Source organism: Pleurodeles waltl, chromosome 4_1 (assembly GCF_031143425.1).
Source record: "Pleurodeles waltl isolate 20211129_DDA chromosome 4_1, aPleWal1.hap1.20221129, whole genome shotgun sequence".
Lineage (NCBI taxonomy): Eukaryota > Metazoa > Chordata > Amphibia > Caudata > Salamandridae > Pleurodeles > Pleurodeles waltl.
In genome coordinates, this window is record NC_090442.1 from 835007460 (window position 1) to 835022939 (window position 15480).

General features: G+C 44.5%; 1 protein-coding gene across 1 annotated transcript in view; it reads left to right on the forward strand.

Moving 5' to 3' along the window:
- The window catches only part of LOC138288591 (uncharacterized), a 300606-nt gene that overhangs the window by 142407 nt on the left and 142719 nt on the right, over positions 1 to 15480 (forward strand). The gene's annotated exons all lie outside the window — the stretch shown is intronic.

Sequence of the window (15480 nt, forward strand, 5' to 3'; positions counted from 1 at the left end):
GGTGTCCCTCACCATAAGGAAGGTTGACCGTGAGATTGTGACACTGTTGTTCAAGCATCCCCGTTGGTGTCACATTAGTGATTTTGATTTTTGTGCCTATCTGTGAAACCATACACAGTGTATGTTTGCAGATGTAATATTTAATATACTTCCAGTAATAATAATTGTTATAGTTCAGTTGGTTGCTCCAAAAGAAAAAAATATGTTGATTGCCAATAGCTTTAGCCCCTTTTTCAAGAATCTACCCAGAGCATTCATGAACTTGTATACTTCCTGCAAAGCATGTTACGTCCTACCTCTACTCTCAACAGTGGTCTTTGCACCACAATTTGTCTCATGCAGTGGGACCAAAGAAAACCTACTGTGGCTCCTGATGCTAGAGCCATTCTTAACAGATGCACATTGAACCGGACCATTCTTTTCACTCTGATACTGGCACCGTTGGGGACCACAACTGGAATGGGTCTGGTAAGTACATAACAATTTGCTAAACCAACCTTTTGCGGTGAACTGAGATAAATGAAAGATTAGAGCTAATGCTCCAGGAGAGGAATTAATTTCATGGCAGTGAGCTTTGCTGAAACAGCGTTTTACCTGAACAGAAATCTCCATGTTTGTTGTGGCCACATGCGAGTTCAGGTGAATAGAGCTGTGGTCTTGACCTGTGATGACATGGAATGCTGCTGGGTGCATATACTAACTGCTGCTGGACCATCAGGAGGCTGAAGATGGTAAGCCCAACCTTAGCAGTGACTCGACTTCTTAAGGGTTTTCTCACACGTTTCCTATTGCCCTGCACCATTCATTAATTTTTAGGTCGAGCATTCGACATGTTGTATACTTAAGTATACTTATACTGTGAAGAAAAGCCATTTGATTTGTTAGTTGCAGTGTCCTTCAAATGTCCTTGCTTGCTAGTGCTCAGTTCTGCCTCTTTGTTCTGCTTTATAGGGTCGGGCTTGCGTCGCATGCGCTTTTGATGCTTTAGGAGTTAGAAAAGGGCTCGGATCTCCGTTCATGTCATGTCAGTTGTCTTTCATTGGTTCGTGGGCTTGCCTGTTTAAATCTGCTTGCTTTCATTAGTGGAAGGCACGCATATGTCATCCCTTTTCTGGTGGTTAGCCCTCCTTGAGCGCAGCGACCAAGTACTGAAAACATGCAAGGGTCGCTGTTTCCCGTTCGGTTTGTGAACTAATTTTATGGGCGAGCGCAAAGGGCTCCGTCCATGATGTAATCTCTCTTTGGGCTTGAAACCACACCCATGTCACGTTAGTCACTTTTATTGGTTCCTGGGCTTGCTCTCTAAAATCTGCTTGCTTTCATTTGTTAAAGGCATGCATACGTCATGCCTTTTCCGGGGTTTAGCCCACCTACACAGCACCGGTAAAGTACTGAAATCATTCAAGGCTCGATGTTTTCAGCCCACGTTTCCAGACTACTTTATCGGTTTATTTTCCCCGCAGCGCAATCGCGCTTGGTTTTACATTGCGTGATCGTGCTCCGTTTTTACGTTTTCAATTTCAGCGTCTTTTTCACGCTGGTTTTTTTTCTTTTAATTTGTGTCACGAAAGGTCCGGTTAGGAGTTTACAGTGCAAATAGCTCTAACTCGAGCAAATGCGAACCCCGTTACATTGAAAATGCTTGTTATCTTTTGTTCGCAGCGCGATCTCGCTTGGCAGTAGTCGAGCGATTTGCATAATAGCGACCCTGTTGCATAGTTATTTGCACTTTTGCAGATAGGTTTCATAATGTGTGAACTGTAGCAGCAGGATCGCGCTGCTTTTTTAATTCACTGTGGGAATAAAAATCCGGTTGGGAGTTTACAACTGCTAATAGCTGTAACTCGGAGAAATGCGAGACCCTAGTGCAGTGGTCTTCAAACTTTTTAATGCCGCGCCCCCCCAGTTGAAAAATAAAAATCTCTGGGCCCCCCCTCAGAATTTTTCACAATTATTTTAGAAAGATGGCAATGTTTAAATATGTCTAAACCTATTTAAACATTGCAGTGAAGTACTGTTACCTTTTTAAACCTGCAATAACATGCTTCTGCTTAAAACAAAGGCATGTTATCTGTATAATTTTTCTTTTGGCCAGCATTTGGCGCCCCCCCTGGGATCACTTGAGGCCCCCATAGGGGGGCCCGCCCCCCAGTTTGAAGACCTCTGCCCTAGTGCATTGCAAATGTTTGTTTCAGTTTGGGAACAGCACAACGTACTGTGTAATTACGCTATGTCCTGTTTATCTCTTCTGTAAGGAACTTTTTTTTGGCATTTGCCTGTTTCACCTCAACAGTGTGGGTGCTTGTTCAGTCCCTCCTCCCCACCAGCTCCCTCTGCAAACATAATAAAAACAGAGGGAGGCTTTTCCAGGGCCAGCTGCTCTCACTCTCTTCCTCTTGTTATTTCCAGTCTGGGTGGCAATAAAAGTCCAGTCAGTAATTTACAACGCTAAGAGCAACACAACACCATTGCATTCCAAATGCTTGTTTTTTCTTGTAATTTGTGTGGCAAGAAAAGTCCGGTTAGAAGTTTACAACGCTAATAGCTCTAACTCGAGCAAATGCGAGACCCGTTGCTTTGTTTTATTTCTGCTTTCACTCTGCTTTCTAGGATTATCAGAAGCATCTTTATATGAAAAACGCTTTGCAAAGGCACGCGCATACTCCGAGCTCGTGAGGAGGCAGCGTTTATCCTCCCTGAGAGAGGAAGAGTCACGTCATTCAAGCTGATCCTGAGCTGGGATAATGACAAACAATAACAAGGTGTTTTGTTTTCATGGGTGTCCCTTTTTGCCCTGTAGCGCCTTAATTTTGTGAATTTTTTCACTTACTTTGCAAACGCATGTTGGTCTTCTAAGTGAGGATGGGGCTGTGTTTGTTCTATTCCTTATCCTACATCTGGCCCCCTCACTCTTGTTTTACAATCCTGCCTCCACTGCTTGCGAGGTTACAGAGGAAGCCGAGGACAGTCTGACTGAGAGCGCTCCCAGCTCCCTCGTGAGGATCAGTTTAACATGGCCCCGCGTGCTTTCCTCAGATGTGGAAGCCGGCGTGGCAAGAGTTTACAGGGAGTTCAGGGGCAGAGGGAATCCCGGCTCCTCAGACCACTCTGTACAGCAGTTGTCTACCTTTCTGGTTATGTTTATTATCTTCAGTTTGCTGTTCCCACGGAGGGTACAATACCAACACATTGAGACAAAACACAAACTGGTTTTGGTATCACACCCATCCCTGCTTAGTTTTACTGTAGCACCCTGTTACTATAGAGGGAAAAGAAAACATGGTAGGGCCAAGGATGCATCACTGTCTAACTCCACAATCAACTTTGAAGGGTTTAGTCACCTGCCCATCACCCCCCCATCTCACTTGATCCATGTTGTCAGTGTGCAGCCTTATCAGGATGTTCAATAGGGGAGCAGGGCCGCTCATGTTGTCCAGCGCCTTATACAGCTTTCCCTTCTGGACCAGGTTAAAAGCCACATGTAAATCAACAAAGGCAACAAAACGCTTGCCCCTGTTGATTAACATCTCTCTCCAAAATATGCAAGGAACCTGAAACCCTGATCTAGGGCGCTAACATTACCTCTTTAGCCCGCCTGCAAATAAGACAGGACACCCTCTTCGGAGATCCAATCCTGCAGATGTACCAACACTTGTTTGCAAAAATGTTTTTGGATGGAGTTGATCAGGCTAATAGATTTATAGTTCCCTGGAGGCTCCCGGTCCCCCTTCTTGTAAATTGGAAGGATCTTCGCTAGAGACCATGATCTAGGATTATCCAGACCAGAGAGAATGGCATTAGATAGAATATTTATATATGGGCCCCACACATCCAGTTTTGCCTTATATATGTCATTAGGTATTCGGTCAGGACCCGGAGCACGGGCAGGGATGCAAGAGTTAATCACAGCCAACACCCTCCTCAACACTGCTCCCACTTGTATACAGCTTACTAAAATGGCCCAAAAACTCATCTGGTTGTACACAGAAATCTAACTCAGTTATGGGGCCATTTAGGCAGACCACAGTAGTCCTCCAGAAAGTTTTATTATCTTTTGTAGTTATGGCTTCATATAGTGAAAACCAAAGAGCTCTCCCACTCCTTTTTGACTGAAACAAAAACCTGCCTATACCTGGCCCTAAACTTCAATATATCTGAACAGGAGGTAGCCTTTACTACAGTTAAGAGCACGCTTTTAGCTGACCTGCATTCATGATTGTACCAGAAAATGGTCCTGAGCCCCTTCTTCCCCCCTCGTGTAGCAGTGCCAGACAAATCCCAGACCTGGGAAACTATCTGCTGTACACCAATACTTGGTTAATACTGCACAATAGTCCCAACAGCCTTACTGAGACTGACAATTTGGCAAATTCTACAAAACCTTCAGCCTGATGATTGCTCTGCAAACTATTCCTGCCACAACCCAGCACAAGCAGTCCAAGACTACACTTCATGTGTCTAATGAACACGGGGGTACATCAATGAAAAAAGACATTGTAAGTATAGATTAAAATGGAACAGAGCTTGCAAAGAAAGTAGCTAGTCACTTCAAACTGTGATTCCAATGATGTTCAGCAATTGTGTACCTTTTGCCTGATTACCAGATGAATTAGGTTTTAGAAATAGTGTTGTAAATTGGGTTACTGGTTGAGGGAGGTGAAACCCTACTCAAGTAGCAACCGTAATCACTGTCAGGGTAAAACACAAACCCTAAATTAACCTGTGCTTAACCCTCTGGTAGCTTGGCACAAAGCAGTCACAATGTGTAAAGTATTTATGCAGCACTTTAAACAGTAATAAAGTGACAACACAACACAAGAAAAATCCCACACTAATTTAGAAAGAGTACAATTTAATAAATTGAAACCAAAATGACAAAATCCAAGCATTAGAACCAGAGATATACAGTTTCAAAATTGTAGGTAAAAACAGTGCTTAGAAGCACAAAAGTCAACTGCGTTTATCTGGTCATGCCTGACTGGGACAGTCACAAGATCAGGCCAACTGTGATGGAGTGTGGGCTGGCTACAGGGGTCAAGGTAGGCCTGCTGAACAAAAGTATCTTAAATCCTGGTTGTAAAGCAATGCAAAGTCCCACATCAAAGATGCATCGCGTAGCAGAGGCAATGCAAGGACTTTGCTTGGAGATGCATCATGCAGCGGTGGTTACGACTAAGCTGTGCAGGAGATGCGAAGTCTGTGCAGGGAGATTCATCACGTGGCGACTGTTCAGAAGAGGTCCAGTGGCAGTGCAATGTCCTCAGAGGAACTGCAGTGGCAATGCAATGTCCTGCATGGAGATGCGTTGTGTTGCGGTGGTTCCAATGTGCTGTGGGCTTTGATGAGAAGTCCTGCGTCAGGGACTCTGGGACCTCAGATTGGCTGGCAGGCACCTTCAGGCCTTCTTCCAAGGGTCCTGTCCTGGAGTGGCACCACATCGGGTGACAGGACTCACAACTGATAAGAGTCCAGTTGCTGGGTTCAAGGTTGCTGCAGCCAGTTCTGTCCACAATCAAGCCAGCCAGCCTACTGGCCCTTGGTGTCACTCTGGTGGTCCTAGGTCCAAGATGCAGGCCCACTCCTTGACTCAGGCAGCAGGGCAGTATGGCAACTGGGTAGCAGCCCTTCTTGCAGAACAGCACAGCAGTCCTTCTGAGTATTCAAAAGGTCCAGAGATATACTGAAGAGCTGGGTCTGAGGGTTCAATATTTATAGTTTGTGCCCACTTAAAAGTAGGATAAGGTTCTGGAGGTTTCAACACCGAGCGGTTCTTGGACTTTCCTTCCTCCCTGCCCTGGCCCCAGATTGTCTGGGGCCACACAGGCTAGTGTCAAACCCTTTGTGAGTGTTGTCAGGCAGAGCCTTTGTGATGTGCAAGTGTGGTAGGTGACAACTCCTCCCCTTCATCAAGTCAGAGATGGCCTATCCTGCAAACATGTATGCCTCTTTGCATCACTCTCTGGAAGCAACACACCAAGACCGACTGCCAACTACACATAGTCATGTGACACCAAATGGTGACAAGAATATGGCAAATTTCTAAAAGTAGCATTTTCAGAATTGTGAATTAAAATCTAACTTTAGCATTAATAAGGGTTTAAATTATACTTCTTTAGACACCAAACGGGGCATTCCACCCTGCTTCAAATTGAAAGTTATCACTTATTAAATGTAATAGGTTAACCCAATGGTATCCTACGGGAGCGGTAGGCCTCACATTAGTGACATTTGTTTAGGAGTCTTTCACTATAGAGCATGTAAAACTTAAACGTGCATGGGCAGCTTTTTAACTACACCGCACCCTGTTGTGTGGGTTGTTTAGGGCCTGCCCTAAGGGTAGCATATGTAATAAGGAGATTTGGGCATGGCAAGAGGTGTATCTTGACACGTCAAAATGACTGTTTAAAACTGCACACATAGGCAGCAGTGGTAGGCCTGAAACATGTTTAAGAGCTACTGAAGTGGGTGGCACAATAAGTGCTGCAAACCCATAGCTCATAAGTAGAATTTAATTGACAGGCCTTGGGTACATGTAGTACCACTTTACTAGGGACTTAGAAGTAGAATATGCCTATCAGGTATAAGTCAATTTTACCATGTTTAAAGGAAAGAGCACAAGCACTTCAGGATGGTTAGCAGTGGTAAAGTGCACAGAGTCCTAAAGCCAGAAAAAACAAAGTCAGCAAAAACGGGAGGTAAGAAGGCAAAAGGTTGGGGAACACTACACCAAAGAGGTCAGGTCTAACAAATAGTATAAAAGATATGCCCAAATCCAGACATGTGTTCCACAACAGGACTCGTTGCTAAAGTCAGAACAATATACATTCTTTAGATTTTCAGCCAGTAATTCTTTTTTGATGAGATTGTGTTTTTTCCTTTGATCTCTGATCCTAAATTGGATTTATGAGGCCCTTTGAGCCCTTCAATCTGTCAGCCTACAGATGAATTTGGGTAATTTATCTATTGCTGTAAAATTATTTTTCAATATTAAGCTATTGACAGGGTTTGAAATCTATTGTGCTGTCGTTGAAGGATAAAGCCATCAGAGGCTACGGATGCGGGGCTCCTGGTTGAGTGAAGTGGGATGGAGATTGTGTAAGGTGAGAAAAGTAAGTGTATTAAGTGCAGAAAATAATTATTTGAGTGTGTATTTGTAACTGGAACAAATATGATTAACATAGAAAATCTAATGATTTACCTTCCAAGGGATTTTCAAATATTAACATCATTATTTCTAACAACTTATATCCCTTGATTACCTGCCCCGCCAATTTGGTTCTTTATTTGATATTTCAAAACAAAAAGCCTATCCAGACAGTAAAAAACATAATCTTACTATTCCTGTTCCTATTGTTGAGGCTAAGGGCTGCCTCAAGGACAGCACTGAGAAAAAAGATGGCAAGAGCCCAACATGACAAATTGGAAGGTTGACAGAAGAAAGGGAAAAACAAATACATTCAAAAACATAACTGCATAGGAAGCAGGCAATGCTATTTCACCTGCTCTAAGGCCAGGGAAGTAGGCAAATGCACATCCTCTGCTATTTTAGAGACTGCTGACAATACATTTTCTTCTCCCATCCGGTATGGCTCCTTATTGCACCTTACTTTCTTCCCTTATCAAGGAGTGCACTACAAAAGAGGCCTCTCAGGAGCAAGTGCATCAGATAGCTATACTGAAGTGGGAAAACATCACATTAAAACAACATATTGAAGAGCATCAAGATTTTTGGGGAACTGGGAAGCATAGGTTTAAGCTTTAAACTCCCTCATAATAAGTAAGAGCCAGGTTGAAAATGCAACGGTGTGCCTTGTTCTGTCTCCCTGTTTGCAAGATAGGACCATCACAGTCAGCCATGGAAGGAGACCTGGCACGTACCTGGATTTACTTTCATATGAATAATGGAGGAAGGAGCCCATCTTCTTAGATTTGACACAGACTATTTTGAAAAAAATTGAAATGAGAGATTTCTGGCAGATTAAACACAGAGATATATTTATGAGTAATGAAATCTCGGTGTTAGACTAATACTGGACAATTGCTGCATGAAGAGCAATCTGAAGGTCAAAGATCATATCACCCTAAGAAATTAACCAAATAAAAAAAAACTCTTAAGCAAAAGATGTGATGGGATGATAGTTAACATGATAGGGAGAGTAACCTAGTCTCTTCACTTCCCTAACAGTCCTCTCTTAAATACTTAAACCACATCAAATTCTGCAGTCAACCAGACACACTTTTAGCAAGGATAGTGCATATGAAATTATACAGCAATTAGAAATTCAATCTGAGGAGTTGAAATGTTCTTCTTGAAACCTATTGCCCACACCCCAGAGTCTTCTAGACAGATATCTAAGAAACCAGCTCAGCTGATTAGAGAATCTTTGAACCAGGATAATGATCCAGGCTTGTGTTCTACTACTTCATAAGTCATTCTTGATGATCTCCCTGGATCAGAACCTAAGTCAAGTTCCCAGGAGCACCCCATTGGAGAGGTGCTGTTACACAAGAGAAATGTTAATGGAGTAGGCTTTGGAAACATGAAGCTACATTTTAGTGTGATACATCACTCCTTAAAAGCTCTTGACAAAAAGCAAGAAGAGTTTAGAAAACAATTAGTAGATCTTGAAATAAACCAGTAGTGGATGTGTGAACAACCCAAATAAGAACTGCAATCAACGCAAAACTGATATTAAGGCATTGACAGATAGACTTAAAGACTTTGAAAATTAATTATAAAGGGATAATGTAGGACTAAAGGGAATAACAGAAATGCAAAAGCTAAGCTCTAGGAAAAGATGTTATTATTCCTGATAGATCGGATTAAGAGAATACTTTTTCCTGACAATGATACTGTAGCTAGAAACAAAAAATACAAAAAGCACATAGTGCTAACTCATTTCTCAATCAGTAAATTGAAACCCAGGAGATTAGAAGCTTTTTTTTCAAACTTTTTAGGGAGTAGGGTTTCATTAAAAATCATACAGTCTCTCAAAAGAGCTTCCCTTCTCAGTGGGAGGTGATATTTCTTGAGAAACGGTTAAATGTCCATGGTAAAATGGGGCTATAAATGGAAAGGTTCAAAATACAAGGTGCTACTGCAAAGACCTTAGTCCCAAGGAAACTATTATGTTCAACAAGATGTTGTCTTTCAATACTATTTCAGAAGCCGATCAGATTCCGTCAAAGTGGTTAGTACCAGAACCTATAGTTTACATTTTTTTAGAAATGGGTAAAGCACAGCCTGAAACATAACTCAGGGAGGGCCACACATTTTCCTTTCCATGACGTTTCCTCTCTTCCGAGGTTCAGAAACTGTTTTGCAGGGTGAAATAAAATTTCATAGGACGAGGTGATGTTGAATAACTTTCTGAATATCACCAAATCCAGAGCCATAATAGAGTGCGGTTGTGATCAATGTGATGAATTTTGCATGCGCCCATTGTTAGAAATGAGGTCTCGGGTTGGCAATCAGTTTGCACTCTCTCCAAGCAGGGACCCTCACTCTAGTCAGGGCAATGGAGATACACAGTTAGATAACCCCTGCTCAGCCCCTTGGTAGCTTGGTACAAGCAGTCAGGCTTATCACAAAGACAATGTGTAAAGTATTTGTACCAACACACACAGTAATACAGTACAAACACTACAAAATGGACACCACACCGGTTTAGAAAAATAAGTAATATTTATCTAAATCAAACAAGACCAAAACGACAAAAGTCCAAAATACACAAGTCAAGATTTGAATTTTCAAAAGAATAACAGTCTTACTCAATGGAAAACAATGGAAGCGTTGATTTTAGACAAAGTACCTAGTTTGCGTCAAAAACAAAGTCGCACAGGCGAGTGTGCATTGATTCTTTACTCACACATGAGGCCGTGCATTGTTTTTTTCTCCAGTCGGGTAGGCGATGCGTTGTTTTTCTCCCTCACAGGAGAGCGATGCGTCGACTTCTGGACAGGTCACTTTGGATCTGCGCAGGTTCATGATGATTTTGATGTCCAGCAACGATGCGTGAGAAATCCTGTCGCACGCGGTTAGAAAACTACTCTACCTGGGGTTTGCATCGTTATCAGCAACTGCAAGCGGGTGTTGCACCTTTTCTCCAGCTGCAATGCTTTGATTCCCCTAGCCGCAATGCAGGTGGCACATCGATTCTAGCCTCGAAGCGGGTGACGCATTGTTTTTCAGCTGCGTCAATAATTTCCCTTGCGCGGTATTTTGTGCATGGATTTCAGTCCTTGTTCTGCCAACGTCACCTTTCAAGGGCCCAGGGACTGTGTAAGGCACCACTTGGCAGGGCAGGAGTCTCAGCAGAGTCCAGGTGCTGGCAGAGGAAGTCTTTGATGGCCCTGAGGCTTCAAAACAGGAGGCAAGCTCAGACCAAGCCCTTGGAGGTTCTTCTCAAGCAGGAATGCACAACAAAGTCCAGTCTTTGTCCCCTTTCACAGGTAAAAGCAGCAACTGCAGGATAGCCCAAAAAAGCACAGTCACAGGCAAGGGTAGCACTTCTCTTCAGCTCCTCTCCTTGGAAGAGGTTCCTCTTGAATTCAGAAGTGATCTTGAAGAAATATAAAGTCTGGGGTTTTGGGTCCCCTACTCATGCCCCTTTCTGTCTTTGAAGTAAGCAAACTTCAAAGGAAAGTCTCTGTTGTTTACAGGGTCCTGCCTTGTCCAGGGGGTTGGAGACTGCATTGTTGAGAGGGCAGGCACAGCCCATTCAGGTGTAAGTGACCACTCCTCCCTCCACTGTAGACCAGATGGCTCATCAGGATATGCAGGCTACACCCCAGCTCCCTTTGTGTCACTGTCTAATGGAAATTCACAAACAGACCAACTGTCAGCCTGACCTAGACAGGGAATCCACAAACAGGCAGAATGGTTTAAGCAAGAAAATGCCCACTTTCTAAAAGTGGCATTTTAAAACTAACAATCAAAAAAACAACTTCACTAAAAGATGTTTTTTTAAATTGTGAGTTCAGAGACCCCCAAACTCAATTTCTCTATCTGTTCTCAAAGGGAAACTGCACTTTAAGAATATTTAAAGGCAGCCCCCGTGTTAACCTATGAGAGAGATAGGCCTTGCAACAGTGAAAAACAAATTTGGCAGTATTTCACTGTTAGGACATGTAACACACATCAGTAGGTGTCCCACCTTTAACATACACTACACCTTGCCCATGGGTCTACCTAGGGGCCTACCTTGGGGGTGCCTTACATGCATAAAAAGGGAAGGTTGAGGCCTGGCAAGTAGGTACACTTGCCAGGTCGAGTTGGCAATTTAAAAACTGCACACAGAGACACTGCAGTGGCAGGTCTGTGCCATGTTCACAGGGCTACTCATGTGGGTGGCACTGTTGTGTAGCCATTTTAGTTATAGCTCCATGCACGTTATTTTAGCAAACCAGGCCTGCCGCTGTGCAACTTAACTTAGCTATATTTTATTCAGCTTTGTTTATTATTTTAACAATAGCCACATTTGCAGTCTTGTTTTATTTCTCTCTATCAAGCTGTTCTTTGCCTAGGTCAGTACTGCATTCTTAAACAAGACATTTCTTTCACTCTGTGCTTTTCTCAAGGCTGCAGTAAGATAGGTTATCAGTAAACGTGGTAACGCTTTGTCTCTAGTGTTCATAGAAACATACACATCCTTATGTAAGGACATTTTCTCAGAACATCAGCTGTTTCATTATAAAAACACTTCTCCGTCCCATACATGGTAGAGGGAGATTCCAGCCAGATGACCACGACTGTATGCTGATTGCTGAATGCTCCACTACAGCTGCTTATGCAGACTTCAGGCCTCTTGTTCAGGTATGAGGGATGATGTCTTCCCAGGGGAACCTGAAGGGCAGAACTATAGCTTAACATGCTGTGCTCTAATATAGCCTAGGTAGGAATTATTTTAATGACTCTAGTGACAACATGGTAGCGTTATTCATATGCTTTACTCTCCTTGTCACAATTTTAATCCTGTCATGCTTCATCGTCCTGGTTATTGCAGTACATGCTTTATTATATAAAATGCAGTTGGTTCAGTAAAACTTTATTGAAACATATACTGCCTCTGATTGCCTTTGTATATGTGAGACTAATGCAAATGAGAGAAACGGATGCAATCTGAGTGACCACGATTTCCCTGAGGAGTCAATTGTGTCATTCACTCGACTGCCCACTCATCTCTGCTCTTGGGTGGAGATGAGGCACTGCTAGTTAGCCGGAGCAAAACCAGGATTAGGCTGACAGGTGTCACCTGCAGTGGGTTAGACTCAGTCCCCCACACCACAGGTGATTCTGCCACTCAAATCCAGTAGTCTCATTAGAATAATGAGAGCCTACGTGACAGCAGAATCAGTGCTACAGACCCACTAGTAGCATTTGATTTACAGGCCCTAGGTACCTCTAGTGCATTGTACTAGGGACTTACTAGTAAATCAAATATGCCAATCATGGAAAAGCTAATTACACATGTAATTTCCCACCGGGCACTTTAGCACTGGTCAGCAGTGGTAAAGCGCCTAGAGTAACAAAAACAGCAAAATCAGAGTCCAGCACACAGCAACAACCTGAGAAGTAGAAGCAAAAAGGTAGGGGAGACCAGGCCAAGGATGCCAGGCCTAACACGTGTCTCCCCCCCAGCTTAAAGTGGGGAGACCTACCCAACCTCATGGGAGTTCTCATCACTAAGGCAAAAGAATCTGGACAGACCATCAGCATTTGCGTGTTGTGTTCAAGTGCGGTAAAGTCCAACCCCTGCTTCACTCTCAATTGCACTCTACCTATGTTTCCTGGGAAGTAACCTCCTACTGATGAAGTCTACAGTCTTGATCTAGGCCCTTTTCATGACAACATTGTTCCTACACCATGCTCTGAAGCATCAGCCTGCACAATAAATTCTTTAGAGAAGTCAGGTGCCTTCAGCACGGGTGCAATGCACATGGCTGCCTTCAGGGCTTAAAAAGCTGTCTGGCAAGCCTCTGTCCAGATCACCTTTTTTTGGCTGCTTCTTAGAAGTTAACTCAGTCAAGAGAGGAGCAAAAGTGACTTATGCCTTGACAAACCTACTATAGTCGCCTGTGAGGCCTAGAAAGGCTCTTACCTCAGTCTGGGTCTTGAAGGGTTCCCAAGCCAGAATAGTGTCAATCTTGGGTTATAGGGGTGTGACATGGCCTCTTCCCACCTGGTGTCCCAAGTACACCACTGGACCGTGCCCTATTTGGCACTTGCTTGCCTTAAGAGTGAGGCCTGCCTTCTTCAGGGCCTCCAACACTTTGCAGATGTGATGCAAGAGTTCCACCCAAGTGGAGCTGAACACAGCAGTATCATCCAGGGAGGCTGCACTGAAATCATCCATTCAAGCCAACACCTGGTTAACCAGCCTCTGAAAGGTGACAAGGGCATTCTTCACCCCAAAGGGCATCACTCTAAACTGGTAGTGCCCATCTGGGATCAAAAATTCAGACCTTTCCTTAGCTCCCTAAGTCAGACCAATCTGCCAATATCCAGAGATCAGGTTAAATGTACTTAGATATTTGGCAGCCACTAACCGATCATTGAGCTCATCAGCTCGGGGATGGGGGTGCGCGTCAGTCTTAGGGACCGCATTGCGTCCCCAGTAGTCTACACTGAACCTGAGTTCTGGAGTGATACCAGGAGCAACAGCTTTTGGGACCAAGACCCCTGGCTGGCCCAAGGGCTACTGGAAAACTCAATAACCCCTAATGCTAACATCTAGGACACCTCCTCCTTGATGTTAGTCCTAACTTTGTCACTCTGTAAAACTTGTGTTTTACAGGAGGACTGTCCCCAGTGTCCACATCATGTGTACACAGATGAGTGACCTCTAGGGTCAAGGAAAATAGAGAGCCAAACTGTCCCAACACTTAGTGACAGTCCCTCTGTTGCTCTGGGGTCAGTGAGGGGGTGAGGTTCACATCCTCCATGAACCCATTTTTCTCCTTAGCAGACAGGAGGTCAGGAAGAGACTCACTCTCTTCCTCCACCCCACCATCATCTGTTGCTAGGAGCATTGTTAACTCTGTCCTCTCAAAATGAGACTTGAGGTGGTTCACATGTAGGACCCTCAAAGGGTTCCTAGGAGTCCGCAAGTTCATCAGAAAGGTGACATCACTCTTGCACTCCCACTACCTCAAATGGCCCAGTCCACTTATCCTGGACAGCCCTAGGCACCACTGGGGCCATTACCCACACTTTCTGGCCAGGCTGAAACTCAACCAGAGTGTCATTCTAGTCATAACAGCATTTCATATCTTTCTGGCTTGCTTCCAGGTTCTCTTGGGTGAGCTTCCTGAAGCAGGCTGTCTTGTTTCTAAAGTCAGCATGTGACTGAATACATCCTAGGTGGCCTTAGTGGAGACTTTCTCCAAGTCTTTTCCTAACCAGACTCAAAGGTCCCCTGATATGGTGGCCATACAGTAACTTAAAAGGGCTAAATCCAAGAACCTTTTGAGGCACCTGTCTGTAGGCGAACAGAAGGCATGGCAAGAGGATGTCCCACTTATGCATCAAGGGCTCTTACAGGCCCTTGATCATGTCCTTCAAGGTGCGGCTGAATCTTTTAACCAGACCATTACTTTGGGGGTGGTAAGGAGTTGTTATCTTATATGTCACCCCACACTCCTTCCACAGGGACTTCATATATGTTGATATGAAGTTAGTAGCCCTATCAGATACCACCTCCTTGGGGAACTCCATACGGGTAAAGAAAAAATCAATGCACATCCCACCACAGGGGAGGTGATTAACCTCAAAGGAATAGCTTCTGGGTACTGGGTGGCAGGATAAACCTGTTGCCCATGGCTGTCTTGGGATCCAGAGGCCCCACAATGTCCATACCAACCCTTTCAAAGGAGATGCTGACCACAGGAAAAGGTTTAAGGGGAGCCTTACGTTTCCCCCACTCTTGCCACTTGCCTGACAAGTTTGTCAAGACCTACAGTGTGCATCAGAGTATCTGTGCATTTGGGGCCAGTGAAAGTGGGTGACAAGCCATTCTAAGGTCTTGTCCTGCCCCAAATGTCCAGCTAAAAGAACATCATGAGCCAGACCCAGTAGGAAGGCTCTGAAGCACTGGGGTACCACCAGCACTCTGGTTGACCCAGGCTCAGCAACCTTAGGCCCACTATATAGGAGGCTGTCCTCCCAGTAGATCAGATGTGAACCAGACTCCTTGCCAGACGCCTGGTCCGCAGCCTGCTGCCACAAACCCTCCAGAGTAGGGCATGTCCTCTGTGCCTCACAGAATGCTTCTCTGGTGGGTCCCCCTTCCTGCTGCCACTGAGTCAGCTCAGGGGCCTCCCCCAGTTCAGCCACCTGTTCCCCTGTAGGCTCCAGGGCATCCCCCTCCGGTTCAGGCTCATCCCGGACTGAGGGAACTACTGGGGCTGGTTTTCCACTGCCCTTGCCCTTCCTCTTTCTGGCAGACACCTGGGCCACTACTTCAGGTTCCGGGGTCTCCT